The following is an 18,184-nucleotide window of genomic DNA, read 5'->3' as shown; positions in this document are numbered from 1 at the left end:
GTGTTTCTGGGTGTTAATCCTCAACATATTCAGCTGAGATTTTAAAGCTGATGTTTTAAGAAGGTTTCATGCAAGTGTAGCTGCTCTGAAGGTTGAACCCACAAGGGCATTAACATTGTATTCCTTTGTTTTTAGATGCGCGGTGTCTTTCAGAGGTTTGTTTTTTGTGATGACAAGAAATATTTTAGCTTGAGATGCCTGTCCTCCCCACCCCAATCTAAAATCTAGGTGGGGAAGCAGTCAGCTTCTCTAAACACATCTCATATGTCCTTAGAGCATACCTAGTATATAAGTAGGATGGGGATACTTCTGAAATGCAGTAAAAGCAGCTCAGTTTTTAAATCATGGCTAATAGGGAAGGAAGAAGCAACAATTTGTATTTTCTTGTGCTCTCTCCTCATCGCCACACCCCTTGTGGCTGCGTGCCTCTTCCACTCTTAAGATGTGGGAGATGTAGGGTTGAATTGTCTGTTTGGGTAAGGGAGGCACTGAGCCTGGCCTCCTCTCTTTTCTGAGTGCTTTAACCTGTCAGTTATCAGATGAGAAGGATACCTCTTATTCCTCCTCTGGACATATTTTAGAAATGAACATGATGTCCCATTCATTTATCTTCAGGGAAGAATTCCAGGCTCTGGAGGCACATGCCTACAGGTCCTGACTTGGGTGTGTTTTGGAAGGGAATAGGATCCAGACTTGTGCCTAACTGATGAGATGTAGGTGGTTCTTTCTTGGGGCTGCGTTCTGGAGACCATATGTCCAATTAACTTAACAGTCTGGTCCTAAATCTGTTGAGATTACCCTGCACAGGGAGAGATCTGAGTGGGTAGAAAACTGTGTTGAGCAGTTTATGATTTGGAAGAAGAAATGTGATTATTTTTCTCTTATTCAGAGGAAGTACAAATAACACTTGGTCATAAACATTTCCATCTTTATTATCCTGCTACACAATTAATCTGTGTGGGCTCCAGCAGCAATAGATTTTTTTTTCTTGTAAGGACCATTCATTTTAACCTGCACTTGCCTTTTAACACTGATATTCTTGACTTTTACAAGGTTGTCACAGTAAAGTCTAAATATCACTGTTAGGTATATGTATACACAAATAGTCCTAAAGCAGATTTATAGAAATCCTTTTTTTTTTTTTTTTTTTAATAAATCCTAATAATTTAAATGAAAGTAGCTGTTTAAATGATTATTACTATGTTTGGGCAGTATACATGACAATGCCGTATCTGTATCCTTATATACTGATTCGGATACTGTTTGAATCTTTTAAAAATCTGAAGTCTATAAGGGATCAGTACCAGGACTGCACTTTTAAGTTTCCATGGCAAAAGCATGCTTGTGCTGGACAGCTGTCTTAATAGCATTTTTATGTAAATAATTGCATTGAGGCATGCTACAAGGCAAACTAATGATGCAGCTTCAAGTCCACCAGAGTTGATAAGTAGACAGATGTATGTTGACTCACTCTACCTAGGAAGGTCTGTTTATACAACCAAAGGGACTAAAAACTTCTCTTAATTAAAGTATTAAATAAAGTCCAAACTTCCCCTGGTGTTCTTGAAGTACTTATTGCAGCCTAATGTAAAGTTGGGATTGTCAAAGAACTGCAAGATCACTTACTGTCATTTTCAGATGATAAGAAATATCTGCAAGGGGAATCGCAGAATCATCTAGGTTGGAAGAGACCTCCAAGATCACCTGGTCCAACCTCTGATCTCTACTAAACCATATCACTAAGCTCTAAATCTAAATATCTTTTAAAAGACCTTCAGGGATGGTGACTCCACCACTTCCCTGGGCAGCCCGTTCCAATGCCTCACAACCCTCTCAGTAAAGAAGTTCTTCCTAATATCCAACCTAAACCACCCCTGGTGCAACTTTAGCCCATTCCCCCTTGTCCTGTCACCAGGCACACGGAAGAATAGACCAACCCCCACATCACTACAGCCTCCTTTAATGTACCTATAAAGAGTGATAAGATCATTCCTGAGCCTTCTCTTTTCCAGGCTCAACAATCCCAGCTCCCTCAGCCGCTCCTCGTAAGGCTTGTTCTCCAGACCCCTCACCAGCTTCGTTGCCCTTCTCTGGACTCGCTTGAGCACCTCGATGTCCTTCTTGTAGCAAGGGGCCCAAAACTGAACACAGTAGTCAAGGTGCGGGAGGAGATAAAAGTGAAATAAATTAAAATTCCAGCATTTGAAAAGCCCAGGTAAGTCAGTACACATGGCAATTCAGTAGTCAGTGCAGGGAAAACACCAGTAGAATGAAACTTGTTTACAGGCCTGTAGGTTGTTGATAGTTAGTGAGTCATTTTTCAAAACTAAGAGAGAATCTTACATTTATTTAGCTAGACTTGCTGCAGAGTATATGGCTGAGGCAGTTAAATAATTTCCAAGATGCAACAAATGTCATAGGGTAAATTAATCGATGACTTAAATTCCAAGTATAGTGAGGTAATGTGTGTATCTTTAATATGTATTGAAATAAAAATATCTTTTTCTGAAGAGAGAAATTAATATTTTGAAAAATACATTGAAAATTACTTATATGGATATGAAAATTATTTATATAGCAGCCCTATGTAGCCAGATTCAAACTACCTTTTGTGTTGTTCAGCATTACACTTCTGGAAGAGCTGAACATTTTAAAGGATACTAGGTTAGTAAGTGGAAGTAATGTGAATGTAAGAATTTATGGTCTTCATCTTATCTCTGTGTGTTTCCACAAGCACCTCTGGAAGCAGATGTAACTTCCACAAAGATGATCAAGGGATTGGAGCACCTCTCCTATGAAGACAGGCTGAGGGAGTTGGGGTTGTTCAGCCTGGAGAAGGCTCTGGATAGACCTTACAGCAGCCTGCCAGTGCCTAAAGGGGGCTACTGGGGAGGGACTCTGTCAGGGAGCATAGGGATAGGACAAAGGTAATGGCTTTAAACTAAAAGAGGGTACATTTAGATTAGGTATAAGGAAGAAATTCTTTACACTGAGGGTGGTGAGGCAGTGGAATAGGTTGCCCGGAGAATTTATGGATGCCTTGTCCCTGGAGATGTTCAAGGCCAGGCTGGAAGGGGCTATAGAAATATAGAAAAAGCAAACAGAAAGCCAGAAGTTGATTGTATGACATGCAGATTGTTTTGTTTATAGATTAATTCATTTAATATGCTCCTGGAAATTGCATACAGGATTCTGATCTCATACTGGTGGAAACTGGGTGTCATTCCTCTTTAGCCAGTGAAATTAAATTGGCATAAAACTGTTTTGCATAAAATGAATGACAGGGAAACCCTTTTGTGTAGTGTGTTTGCCCAGTGGTAACAGAACTTTACGGTCATGTTTGGACCAGTGCATATTATGATTTGGTGTGTAAATACCACATTGTTGAGGTTTCTTCAGAGGCAGCCTAACAATTTTTATTCTGACATGCAGGGCCAGGCTTTTGATTGCATGCTGGCACTTTTTGCATCGCCTAACTAAAAGAAAAATAACTGTTGAAGTCACTTGCCTGATCCAGTAAAACTGCATTTAGGATGTTCGCTGAAAAGATGGGATGAAGACTGAGAAATTGGTAGTTGGACTGCACGCCAGCAATACTTACTGTTTTTTTCTTCCTGCCAGCCTCCAGGTTTGTGGTGTAAAAGAGGAGCAGTTTAGCTGGTTGCAGAGGAACTTAGGTTGGTCAGCACAGGCTGGAGGATGTCATTTAAGTGTTGTCAACACAGGATGCAGCACAGTGCCGTGCCATTAGAGCTGCTGATAGTGTGGGGCTCTTCTCAATTCTCATCAGTCAGAGCTTCATGGATTCATCGTTAGTTGTAATGCGTTGGCCTCTGATCTTCTCTCACTGGTCAGAAGTGTGTACCTGGTGTTTTGATGAACTATCCATGCTGACAGAGAGTCACTTTTTTTCCCTAGTTGCACTTTGTTTGCTTTTGGGGGACTGTTTGTTTTATTGAGTGAATTCCTGGCTAAAAATCCAATAGAGGGCAAAGGGTAATTAGGCAAAAGACAAAGGTAGCTTCATTTTCCCATGAATGAGTTCAGGAAGGAGAAGTAGGGAGAGAAATCAAGCACAGCATTGCTAGCCAGTTGAGGGAAGTGATTGCCCCACTCTGCTCTGCAGTAGTGTGGTCTCGCCTCAAGTAATGTGTAGAGTTTTGGGTGCCACAATATGAGAAGGACATAAAACTATTAGAGAGCGTGCAAAGGAAGGCAACAAAGATGGTGAAAGGTCTAGAGAGGAAGGTGTATGAGGAGCAGCTGAGGTCCCTTGGTTTGTTCAGCCCAGAGCAGAGCAGGCTGAGGGGAGGCCTCATGGCGGCCTGCAGCTCCCTCACGAGGGGAGCGGAGGGGCAGGCACTGAGCTCTGCTCTCTGGGGACAGCGACAGGACCCGAGGGAACGGCATGGAGCTGGGACAGGGGAGGGTCAGGCTGGGGGTTAGGGAAAGGTTCTGCACCCAGAGGTGGTCGGGCACTGGGACAGGCTCCCCAGGGCAGTGGTCACGGCACTGAGCCTGCCGGAGTTCAAGAAGCATTTGAACAACGCTCTCAGACATGTGGTCTGATTTTTGGGTGGTCCTTTGGGGACCCAGTAGTTGGACTCAATGATCCTAGCGGGTCACTTCCAACTTGGGATATTCAATGATTCTATGAAATTAAAATATGTTTGTAGACAAATGCTCTGTAATATTTTGAAATAGCATAAAAACTTTTGCAAATGGAGCAAGCCTTTAGATTTCAAAACACCAGTTTATTCAGTTGTAAATAAGAAGGATTAATCTTAGTGTAAGATAAGGCCACGTAATTAGGCCTTATCTGATGACTGTTAGTAGGATGGTAAACATAACTATTTGAATGCAATTATGAGCATCATTAAGTGAATGATAAGTAACCTCTATATTTGTAGTTTCAGTTTACTTAAGAGTGTAGGGTCTTATTCTATTGGCATCTTTTGCTACTTAAATTAACTACTGGAGTTATAAGGCTGAGAGGGAGCTCTTTGAGCACTGAATAATGCACAGACTCCCAATCCTTTTACTGACAACGCTTCATCTCAGGGTCTTTGACCCTGGCATCCGGGAATCTTACACCTCTGTTGTTTATGAGCTTTTCTGTGGAACTTCAAGCTGCACATAAGTCAGTGTAACTGGGCTTCTGCCAAATCAAGGGATCCTGTTCCCCCACCCATGGTTTACCTCTGCCTCCTTTGTGTTAGAGCTGGCGTAAATGAGGGTACTGAGTGGGTCAGACCAAGACATAACTGTCCTTTTTTTCTCTTTGATTGATTAGGCTTGTGCTGAGATTGATTATTTTTCTGTAATAATAAATTGGTTTAAAAATAAACGCAGGATTTATGAGCTGAATACACTGCTATGTTCTGTCTTTATGGAATCTGCCAAATGTGGATTTTAATTCTCTTGTAAGGTGATAAACAGAAAACCATTATTATGATTTTTAAAAAAGATTTTCTGAATAATTGTCGTGGTTTAACCCGGCTGGCAGCTAAACACCACGCAGCCGTTCGCTCACCCTCCCCCCTCCCTCTCTGGGACGGGGGAGAGAAATGGAAAGTGAAGCTCGTGAGTTGAGATGAAGACAGTTTAATAAGACAGGAAAATAATAATAATAATAATAATAATAATAATAATACAATGATGATAATAGTACTACTACTAATAATATGTACAAACAAGTGATGCACAATGCAATTGCTCACCACCCGCTGACCGATGCCCAGCTTAACCCCGAGCAGTCCGGCCCCCTCCCCCCGGCTAGCCACCCCTATATATTGTTTAGCATGACGTCAGATGGTATGGAATACCCCTTTGGCTAGTTTGGGTCACCTGTCCTGGGTCTGTCCCCTCCCAGCTCTTACTGCACCCCCCCAGCCTGCCCGTTGGCAGGACAGAGCAAAGGCTGAGATGTCCTTGGCTTAGTATAAGCACTGCTCTGCAACAATTAAAGCATCGGGGTGTTATCAGCACTCTTCTCATTCTAAGCCAAAACACAGCATTCCACCAGCTACTAGGAAGAAAATTAATTCTGTGCTAACTGAAACCAGGACATCTATCCACCCCTTATTCCATACCATTTATGTCATGCTCAGGTTACACTCTTTTCCATACATTCTAATTAGTCACCTATAGTAATCATGGTAGTGATAACATACAGTATAATATACTATTTAACATGGTGCAATTCAGTTCATGGGCTATTCTCACCCAGTATTAAATCTCCTTGAGGTACACACCGGACCTCTCCGTTCTTTTGCATCACCCACCAAGTATATCCAGGTCCCTGAGCGAAAACAATTCCACGAATAGGTTTGCCTTTTCCTGAGGCAGGAGTAGCCCAGACTGTTTTACCCAGCATATTTTTTACATGCACTACAGGAACTTTATCCCCATCTACAGTACGTAACAGGTTTGATTGGGCAGGTCCAGCTCGGTTGGTAGATCCCCTAGTATTGACTAACCAGGTGGCCTTTGCCAAATGCGTATCCCAGTTTTTGAACGTCCCAGCGCCCATTGCTTTCAAGGTAGTCTTTAACAGGCCATTGTATCGTTCAACTTTCCCGGAGGCTGGTGCATGATAGGGGATGTGATACACCCATTCAATACCATGTTCTTTGGCCCAAGTGTCTATAAGGTTGTTTCGGAAGTGAGTCCCATTGTCTCGTAAGTAAAACCACAGGGTGGCACGGGGTGAGTACCCACCATATCGTCTTCCTTGTGTGGGTGAACGCCTACCCCTGACAGCTGAGACACTGCTTTGTACAGGTGCGAAGGAGAATAATCTCTCTTCAAGTTGGTGAACCTTTTCAGAAAGTTTCTCCCAAGTGTTCTCCTTTGGTCGGTGGGCACTGGTTGGTTCAGGTGGGGAGGACAATAGATTCTCTTCAAGTTGGTGAACCTTTTCAGAAAGTTTCTCCACAGCTGAGACGCAGGCCTGTAAGGAAGAGGAGAGACTTTCTTCGTACTGCCGGAGTTGTTTAGCCGCTTCACCCACTGTGGGTTCCTCATCCTCTTTCCAGGCCATTATTGCCAATGAGCTGGCATATGATGATGGTGCACTCCGTACAAACTTCCGCCACATGGGTCATGTACACTTGACTTCATCTGGATCTGTGGATGTTTGTTTGAGGTCTGGATCCTCATAAATCACTTCCCGTACGGCTAATTCCCTCAGGTACTGGATTCCCTTCTCCATAGTGGTCCACTTGCCTGGTAGACATAAAATATCTTCCTTGAAGGGATACCTTTCCCTCACAGCTGAGAGGAGACGCCTCCAGAGGCTGGTGGGTCGTGCTCCATCTGCAATTGCTTTGTCAATGCCGGCGTCTCGAGCAAGGGATCCCAGCCGCTTGGCTTCCCTGCCGTCTAATTCCACACAATTGGCTCCAGAGTCCCAGCACCGGAGCAGCCAGGTGACAAGCTGCTCACCTATACAGCGACCAAAATCTTTTCACACATCTCGTAGCTCGCGCTCGTTTAGGCTTCGGGTAGTTACTGTTGCTCTTTCGGCATCCTCATCTTCCTCCTCCTGAATCCTTGACGGCCCAGCGTCGTCATCATCTTCGTCATCTCTATACTTAGTTTTGGCAGAAGCCTTACCTGGATTGGCAGAAGACTCTCTGCGTTCTAAACGACTTGAATTTCTATACCATATTTTCACCTTCTCTACAGGGGCAGCTTGCACTGCTACTGCTCGTTTCTCTGACTTTGTTACAGGGTCTGCCACAGGGGTTGGAATGCCCTCTGCAGGGTCAACTTGCACTGCTACAGCTCGTTTCTCTGACACGGCCACAGGAGCTGGAGCGGCTACAGGAGCTGGAGTTGGAGCTGGAGCAGTTGCAGGAGCTGGGACTGGAGCAGCAGTAGGAGCTGGAGCTGGAGCGGCTTCAGGAGCTGGAGCTGGAGCGGCTTCAGGAGCTGGGACTGGAGCAGTTGCAGGAACTGGGACTGGAGTAGCGGCCGGAGCTGGAACTGGAGCGACTGCAGGAACTGGGACTGGAGCAGCTGCAGGAGCTGGAGCTGGAGCAGCTTCAGGAGCTGGGACTGGAGCGGCTGCAGGAGCTGGGACTGGAGCAGCTTCAGGAGCTGGGACTGGAGCGGCTGCAGGAGCTGGGACTGGAGCGGCTGCAGGAGCTGGGACTGGAGCGGCTGCAGGAGCTGGGACTGGAGCGGCTGCAGGAGCTGGGACTGGAGCGGCTGCAGAATCCACCGTAGGGGTCACAGTGGCCGTTGGATCTGTCACAGGGTTTGGAGTGGCCGCAGGGTCTGTCACTAAGTTGACAGCAGTATCAATGGCAGCTCGATAGGCATGAGCCAGGCCCCAGCACGTTACAATGATTTGTGTTACTTTGGAACTGCCAGAATCATTACACCTTTTTTTCAAGCATTCTGCCAGTTTTTGAGGATTTTGCCATTGTTCAGGGGTGAATTTCCAACACACTGGGGGTGCCAACTGCTCTAGATGCCTGCCCATATCCACCCATACTCCCTGCCACCCACAACTATACTGCCTCCGGGCAGATCTCCGGATGAGCTTCATAAGTAGTTGTTTAACTTTAAGCAGAACCTGAAGTGCATTCAGGAGGCAGAACAACAGGACTATGCTGGTCTGAGTATCCCAAGGATATTCAATATCTTGGAGAGCTATTGTAATAAACTCGGAGGATAAGAGGGTGGTGAAGGAGGAAGGGAGAGTGATCAAGGAGGGTACAGGGGTGGTGAAGGAGAAATGGAGAGTGATCAAGTAAGAAAAATTATCTTCCCCTTTCCCCCCCACAGATTGACTCCCTAATGAAAAAAGGCAACAGATACAATTGCTAATAGTTTCCAAAATACAGTTTCCAAAGTATAGAATCGAAGATGTTACTGAGTACAAATACCAGGTTAGAGTCATGGCCAGATATTTCATCATCTCATAAGCCACTGATACAACACACAGTACCATAATGGTCTGAAACCAGGGCCCAGAGAGGATAAACAACATGACAGAGAGCACATACGGAAAATAACGTGCTATAATACTCAATTTGGAAAACAGGCGCAGCACAGTTGAGATTAAAGCAATCAGCATTATGACAAGTGACTATTAAGCAGGTCTAATACTTATACCAATTTTAGTTTAACACACTCTGGTCAGATCTGCCGTTATCTCAACCTTTCGAGCCCCACGTTGGGCGCCAAAAAGACTGTCGTGGTTTAACCCGGCTGGCAGCTAAACACCACGCAGCCGTTCGCTCACCCTCCCCCCTCCCTCTCTGGGACGGGGGAGAGAAATGGAAAGTGAAGCTCGTGAGTTGAGATGAAGACAGTTTAATAAGACAGGAAAATAATAATAATAATAATAATAATAATAATAATACAATGATGATAATAGTACTACTACTAATAATATGTACAAACAAGTGATGCACAATGCAATTGCTCACCACCCGCTGACCGATGCCCAGCTTAACCCCGAGCAGTCCGGCCCCCTCCCCCCGGCTAGCCACCCCTATATATTGTTTAGCATGACGTCAGATGGTATGGAATACCCCTTTGGCTAGTTTGGGTCACCTGTCCTGGGTCTGTCCCCTCCCAGCTCTTACTGCACCCCCCCAGCCTGCCCGTTGGCAGGACAGAGCAAAGGCTGAGATGTCCTTGGCTTAGTATAAGCACTGCTCTGCAACAATTAAAGCATCGGGGTGTTATCAGCACTCTTCTCATTCTAAGCCAAAACACAGCATTCCACCAGCTACTAGGAAGAAAATTAATTCTGTGCTAACTGAAACCAGGACAATAATACATAAACAAGAAATAATGATGCACCCAGCTGCTAGAAGCTTTCACATGATGAGCCATGCTTCTGCATCTTTAAAACCTGTGCTGCTATAACCATACTACATAAAGAGAAAAAAAAAAAAAAAAAAAAAAAAAAAAAAAAAAAAAAAACAGATCATCACAGGGATCTGCTTATACTGAAAGAATATTGATTTCAGCATGAAATTCAAATTGTTCATAAAGAGGAGTTTAAACATATAGGTGATATATGTGTAGGTAATTTTAGTGAAATTAGTATCTGGAATTTATTTTAGTTAGACAAATTTGAACTGCTTTAATGAGCCAGATTTCCAGGGTTTTACATCCTGGAAAACTCCAAGAGTCTCAGTAGAGACAAATAGGACACGTCATCATTTGTCTCATTTTTTTTTTGTGAACTCAGGGTAAGCGCAAATACACGTTCTGTCACCTTGAATTTTTTGAGCTTGTCTGTCCACTGAAATGATAAACTCCCAGCGGGCACTCAGATGTTTGCAGGAGCTTATAGAACATGAACCTTATTTCTAATGCCCAATTTTCAGATGTCAGATTGTGAAATGCTGCCCACTAATATACTTACACCATCTGAAAACCAGCCCTCATACTGATGGCAAGTTCCAAATGGTAACTGTTTCTGGTTCACCCAAGTGCTGAAGCAACATCAGAAGTTAGCATAACAGGTGAGAACAGTATCTTTATTTCAAACCACACCATGAGTTTGGGGAAATACGTGGTTACTCCCATGTGTATAATGATTTCACTGTGGGGAAAATTCTGGAGGAATCTCAGCTGCAAATGCAATGAACTGGGAAGTATTTGTAAATGCAGTTTATGGTGAGTATATTTTTTCAGGCCTATTTCAACTACTCAGATCCTACTGAGCTCAATGTCAGGTTCCTACTCAACCCAGCTTCAGGTTCTTGCACAATGTTTTGGTAAGTTTAAGCATTTGATCAAGTAGGTCTTGATTCATAGTAAAGCAAACAGGTTCGAGGATTTTTTTTCCTTCTTTCACAAATCCTAAACCAGTTACACTGCATTCCTGTTAGCCTGGTGTCCTTCATGAAGAAATAAGTATTACACAGAGTACATGTGCAATTTTTGAATAGAAAACAATCTGTAGTTCTATTAGCATCCTTTAACTTATGATTCACAGAGGAAGGTGAAGTGTTTTGTCTGTCCTCACACTGAGACACACTCTGCTAAGATGTGGTTCAGACTATGAAAAATAAGTTAAAGACCAACTATCTCACTTTCACTGTATGATTTTTAATGAGACAACTACAGCAGTTACTCACCCAGGTAATGCTAATGAATATTTTAGTTCATTCACAGCTGATAATACAGTCTCGTGTTCATCAGTGCCTGATCTTGTGCTTTTTTTCCAGTCATTTTTTTCACTTATATATGTTCCTCCATTGTCATGAGTGTTGTCATCCTTTACAGTAAGTAACTCCTCAGAGTGAACTTGCACATTGTTCTTAGAAATTCTGAGTGAGGGGACAGAAAGGGAAGATGAAATAGCTACCAGGAAATTTTTGTTTTTTATTTACAAGACTGTAAGTGAAAACTAAAATCAAATGAGCTTAAAGGAGCAGTCTCCCTACACATCTCTGATTCTAAACAAAATATTTCATCTACTTTAGAATCTGATTTGGGATGGGATCTTATGCTCACATACTCTTCTGAGTGTTTACAGTGTGTAGCAGTGCATTTCAAATAGTTGCCTTTCCATTTTTGGCTTACCAGTAATTTTGTGGAGCTGTTTAAATAGCTTAAATTTTAATCCACAGGTATTTAGAGGAAGGAGGAATCAGTGGTCAAAAAACACAGCTCATTAATTTTGCATAATAGCAAAAGAATAAATAGGCCAGTATTCTGTGCATTATTTTACTAATAGAATAGTCTAATTGCACTGAAGTTAATGTTTATATGGTACTTTGAAGTTATAATTCGTTGTACTGGACTAATGCAATGTTCATACACTTCTACATGTAGCTACATTCTACTTGGAAAGAAATTATTAACCTAGCATGAAGTCCTTGGGGTTTCTAGTGCACAGAAACAAAACAAAACAAAACAAAACAAAACAACAACAAAAACAAACAAACAGGTGTGATCTGGCTGACCAAGTGCTTATGTGCATCTCTGAGCTATCTGGCTAGACCCCTACTGCAAAGGAAGAAGAAACAGCCACATTTGAAGAAGTTTTTTCATACTAAAGAAGATAACTGGAAACAGATCATAAATCATTTGTGTCTGCTTCTCAACTATAAAGGAAGTTTATAGCGACTGTACCCGACGTGGACATCTACCTTGCACATTCTTAAAGTTAGGTGACAAAAAATGCCTAGACCAAACTAGTTCAGTGTTTTCTGCAGTGATTTGAAAGAGGATAGAAGGGCTGCTTAAAATGAGTTGAATAGCAGTCTGGGCTGGTTGATTGAAAGGACTGACTCAATGTAACTTGAAGGGACTGCATACGCATATGTACCTGGTTCCGAGCACATCTGACATGGTGAATGAAAAATGTTGTTATGCTCTTTTTCTTTGCCCTCAAAGTCTATGCTTTTCTTTCTGTCAAAACCTAGCAGGCTAAGTTCTTAGAGCAAACCCATTCAGACTTGATGCTGTATCAGCCTGCCGTGGCTTCCTTCCAGAGACATCTGAGCTTCCCAGCCCCTTGTGTCGGTCACCTTGCGGGTGGTATCTCAGAAACAGTTGCAGCCTTGCACATTTGGTGGTAAAGTAAACACAAAGCAAAAGTACAACCTTCCTTCTTGGATCTATGGCAGACACAAAACTCTTTCCAGCCTTCCCCACATACACTTAACTGATTGTCTTATGCCTGGAGTCTTTCTAGCCCCACAGAAGCAGTTGTGATCAGCAGGTAATCAGTGGAATCCACATCTATGTTTTAGGTCCTTAACCTCAAACATAAACAACTTCTTCACTCCCAGTACTTCTTTCCATGTCCCAGTCTGGCTCTCCTGTAGAAAATCCTTTCTTTCAGAGTTTTGCTAACCCAGTTAGCAAAAAAAAAACAAAAACATCTTTGTCAGTGTAAGATTGTGCTGTGTTCCTTCAAGACTTTCTCCAGCTTCTTTCCCCAAAACTGGTCTCCCAGATGGACCATTGCAGGGCTCTTCTTCTGAGGTGCTCTCTTTAACTTTTTCCAAGTCTCTTCTGTCTAAATTATGCTTTCTCTCAGACACATGATCTGATTTTTTAATTTTTGTGTGTGTGTGTGTGTGTGGTCTCTGGGGATCCAGGAGTTGGACTCAGTAATCCTTGTGGGTCTCTTCCAACTTGAGTATTCTATGATCCTGTTTTTTTTTTTTTTTTTTTTTTTTTTTTTTTTTTTTTTTTCTGAGCCATACAAGCAGCTAGCCCTCACTTCCAGCTTTTCAAGTAATCCTCACCTCCATTGGAATAGGAAAATAGGAACTTCAGAGAAAATTACCTGACTGCCATGACCAAAAGAGGATGAATATAGGGACTGGTAATACAACATGCAATCAGATGTCTCTGAGTTACAAATCAGATCCCTGTGTGTTGGGAGGAACCACAGCCTGAAGTTTCAGAATTTAATTAGTTATATGTAATTAGAACAACTAGGAAGGATAAGCAAGGATACCTATCTGATTCCATAACCTTCCATCTCTGTGGTTCCTCTGCTTCCCAGATTCCTATAGCTACTTGGATAGTATGATGTAGAGTTGTTCTGCTATTATTATTATTGTTATTGTTTTTATTGTTGTTGTTATTATTATTATACTGTTCTTTTGTTCTCTTTAGTGAGAGTCTTTCAGTGGTATGGCATGATATGGCTTGTATAGTCACTATCATCTGTTCACAGAGAAAATCATATGAAGTGCAGTCATATACATTCCCTGCATAAACTTTAATATGTTCAGTGTTATGTGCCTACACTGGAAAAGGTTCATATCTGAGAAAGTAGGAATGAAAAAGTGTACCTTTCACAAAATTATGTGTGATTGTAATTGTCCTTGTACAGAAAATGTATTTCTACCTCTTCAGGTGCTAAGAAAGCTCAGTCTCTTGCATATGTGAACTTGTAGGAAGCTCTGGGGTTCCTGAGTTATTGAATTCAGATTTCTTCTTGATCTACTGACAGCCTTTCAAATTTCCTCAGACAAGCTTTTAAGCATTTTCAAGACCTAGAAGCTGGCTCACAATGGGAAAAAAATTCCTCAGTTCACATGCTAAGTATCCGCCAACTCTGCATTCACATTTTTCTGCAGTGTTTTACTTAATTTTCTCCCAGCTGACTGATCATCATTGTTGCTCCTCCACCCTCCACATGGTATAGTGTCCCACATGCTCAGGGAATGTTGTGGGGCAACTGGTACAAAGGCTTCCATTGTATGAAGTTGGTAAAATTAGCATCTCTTGCTGGACAATTCTTCACTGATAGGTTAATGAAATAGCAAAGACTTGAAAAATCTAGTAAGGGAAAAAAAACGAACAGAGGATTCATGACTGAAATATATTTTCAAAAAGACATTGTTTACATTTACTATGCTCTTAAGGATGGAACTGTGCCTGAAACAGTAAGACCAGAGCAATAATAGTCATCTGGCTACTTTTACAAAGCTATGCCTGTTTTGTAAAACACATAAGTAAAGACTAATGCAGCTATTATCTGGGTGGAAAGGGAAGATATATTGTGAAGTGAAATTACATTGTGTGAGAGGGTTGCAGGTCTGCAGACAGGCCCATGCTGTACTGCATCTTGCTAATGGGGAGCTACAGCCCCCTTACTGCCCCAACAGCAAGAGATCTGCTCTTCTTTAGGCGTAGGACGTCTGTGGGATTTAAGTATAGGTGTAGCATGGAGGATGTTACGGGTATTACGAATTCAGAACTCAAAAATGTACATGATCACATATGCTTCCCAGACACAGAGATCTCTGTGAGGTTAACTACTGTGCTTTGGCAGGCCACTGCTGCTTTCTGCAAAACAAGGTGATGCAAGTTCCTGGTCCCACCCATCTAATGAAAATTAAGTGAAACTTTTCCTCCCCATGTTGAAACATCAGCATGGAGAAACCTTTCCAGGCCCAGGGAGGGTGGGGCGGCCTGCAGCAGCAGTGTGCACTGCGTGCGGCAGGTAGGCCGAGCTCACAGAATTCTTGTACCATTCGCTGTTCTCCCCTCCCACGCAGGCATAAAAACAACCCGGATTAAGCTACGGCTTTGATCTTCCTCATTCTTTCTTACACACGTTGAGTACGTTAAGTATGACTTCAATAAAAGAAGGAAAGAAAAAAAAAAAAAAGGCAGTTCATGGCTTTCCTACCTGTGCAATTGTATTGAAGTGAAGCAATCTAGAACAATGCCTTCCAACAGAACCAGAAGCTGGCCCCTTTCTGTGACACATACACCACATGTCATCACACAGCGTCAAATCGCATCTCGTAATAACTGTTTCATCTGGTTGAACTTCAACTACAGTGTAATATTCAAGACTATATGAAACCAAATAGAGCTGCCTGTATATTCTTGTGGATGTGGTCAAGAATGTGTCACACCATTGCTTTAGGTACTATTTTTTTAAAAAAGTCATTGACCACACTAAAGTCAGTGAAAGAAGTGGGTCTGCTTAATGCCCATGTGAGATTGCTTGCAATGTTGAGGAAAATATATTCCTAATGGTATATATTTATTCTGTAATCTTTTTTATTAGAATTATTTTTCAAAAAATTGCATCTATCACTAAGATCTGCACCTTATGTGCATTCTACACCCGGTGTGAGCAGGAGGTTAATGATTGCATTGAGGTGATAGTCTGCAGGAGATCATAAAATCTGTAGGAGATCATAAAATCCTGACTCTCTAAGAGCAGGAAGAACACTGAAGTATTCCTGGTATGATCTGTCAAGATCTTAGGCTGCTGTCTTGTGTTCACTGTTCATCTACAAGCAGATGTATCATGATGCTGGTGTGGCTGAACAGGGAGCTCATGGTGGAGTTCCAAATAAAAAGGTAGTATAGAGGAGATAGAAGTAGTAAGGGGCTATGGTGGAAGAGTTTAGGAACATTACCTTAGTATATGGGGGTAACAGCAGGAAATCTAAAGCTTAGATGAAGTTGTGACTTGCACAGGATGTTTAGGGCAATAAGAAGAGCTTCCACCATTATGTCAGTAGAAAAAGGCTGAGCAAAGAAAATGTAGCTGATGATGTAGTGACAGCAGACAGATAAAACTGAAGCATCCAGTGGTTTCTTCGCTTTCTTTAACAAGTTATCCCATTCCTCTGTGCTTAGGGAAAGTGCCAAAAGAGAACAACAGGCAATAGATGAGGGCTGAGTCAGGGACTGCTTGAGAGTTTGACCAGAAAACCCCATGGGACCAGACAGATCACAGCCAAGTTGCTGAGGGAACTGATTGCAAGGCCACTTTGTCACTTTGGAAAGGTTATGGTGAACGTGGAAGGTTCCTAATGACTGGAATAGGCAAATGTTGCACCCGTCTTCAAAAACACCAAAAAATAATCCAGGGGTCTATAGACCGGTCAGTATCACATTGGTCCACATGGAACTTAACAGAGGGAGTCCTCCTGAAGGACATTTCTGGGCATATCAATGAGGAGAGGCTGAATAGGAACATCATGAATTTATTAAAGGTAAATCATGCCTGGCCATCCTGGTAGCTCTCTGTGATAAAATGACTGGATTTGTGATGAGCAGTGGAGAGCAGTGGCTGTCATTTATCTCAGCTTTAGGAAGGCTTTTGACACTGTGTTTCCAACAATATTCAGTCAATACACTTGCAAAGGAGACCCAGAGGGAGTGGAGGGCTGGCAGGAACCTTAGGAAATTCAGCAAGGGCAAATGCAAAGTTTTCTTCTTTTGGGGAGGCAGAGCATCCTGCACCGTTAGATGCTGGGGCTGACTGGCTTTGCTGAGAAGGCCCTCGGGAGTCCTGGTAGACAGCACTGCCCATGGGACAGTGTGCCCTGGCAGCAAGGAAGGCTCACAGCATCCTGGGCTGTTCTAGCAGGAGCACCACCAGGAGACTGAGAAAGGGATTATCCTCCCATTCAGCACTTGTTAGAGCACATCTAGACACTGTGTCCTTTTAAGCCACCTCCAGAACAGGAAAGACATGAAAAAATTGGAGCAAGTTCAGATGAGGGCCCCCAGGATGGTGAGGAGGAGCTAAGGAAACCAGAGTTGTTCAGTTTGGAGAAGTGGTTCTAAGTGAACCTGATATCTGCCTGCCAGGACCTACAGGGGGGTCTTCAAGAAGATGAAGACAGACTCTTCGCAGTGATATCTGGTAGGAGGACAAGTAACAGTGGGCATAAATTGAAACAAGAAAGGTTCAGGCTGGGTATAAGGAAAAGAAAAACATGGGAAAAATACTGGGGTTAGAGTAAATGGTTTAGATACCCTGCTCCAACACACCGTAAATCATGAGTAGTCTGACACCATTTCCTGTGCTCCCGTCTCCATTCACTTCATGTAGAAACCTAAGGTACTTTACCTACCACAGTGAATTTCCATTGGCTAGCAGTGAAACCTGTGATCTAGCCCAAATTCGTAATTATAACAGGCATGTTTTTCCTGCAAAACACAGCTACAAGCCTTGAGTAAGTGCTAGCTCAAACTTGTGTCTGCATGGTGCAGAGCTGTACGGACTTACTTGCCAGGTTTCCTGTGTGGTACAGTGTCTTATTTGGCTTGGCCTATGAGCTAGACTTCTTGGCAAAATTTATTAACTGAGACCCGGTGCTGCAGGAATGGGTTATGTGAGCACCTGACCTTGCTTATGCCTGGCTAGTTTACACATCTGTGCTGCTTTCCTGGGCTGTCGCTCTTCTGTAGTTAGCAAAGAAACAGACACCCCAGGTCTATTTGCCCAGTGAATGCAGAGTGGTTAAGGGGACTGGTTTTGTTTATTTTTTTCTATTTAAGAAGGGGTGAATCTGGTGTGGTAGGTGAGATGGAGGATGCAGCAGGCAGTTCCAGCCTTTCCATTGCAGAAACCCAACGCAAGTTTGTTACTTGTTTCCCTAAGCAGTGCAACAGTCCTTCCTCCCCACACGTGGGGCATGCTCCTGGGTTACTTGTAATTCTCTGTCTGCTAACAGGGTAAATGGAGTCCAACTTCCTTCTTTGCTTTGACCATATTTCAATCTAGACAGGTGCTCCTTGCTTTTGTACATGAAGGAGACTGATTTTATACGTGATCAGACTGCCTGGTCAAATCCCAGGCAGAGCTTGACCCTGCAGCAAAGTGTTTCTGCTCCTTACCTTCTCTCAGCTCTGAGTTTTCTCCTAAAAAACAAGAGAATGGCCTGTTAATGATGATTGTCAGCATTAAGGACACCTCTGTTTTTTG

This window comes from Aythya ferina, assembly GCF_964211825.1.
Source record: "Aythya ferina genome assembly, chromosome: 2".
NCBI lineage: Eukaryota > Metazoa > Chordata > Aves > Anseriformes > Anatidae > Aythya > Aythya ferina.
Note: the sequence above shows the minus strand (reverse complement) of the source record.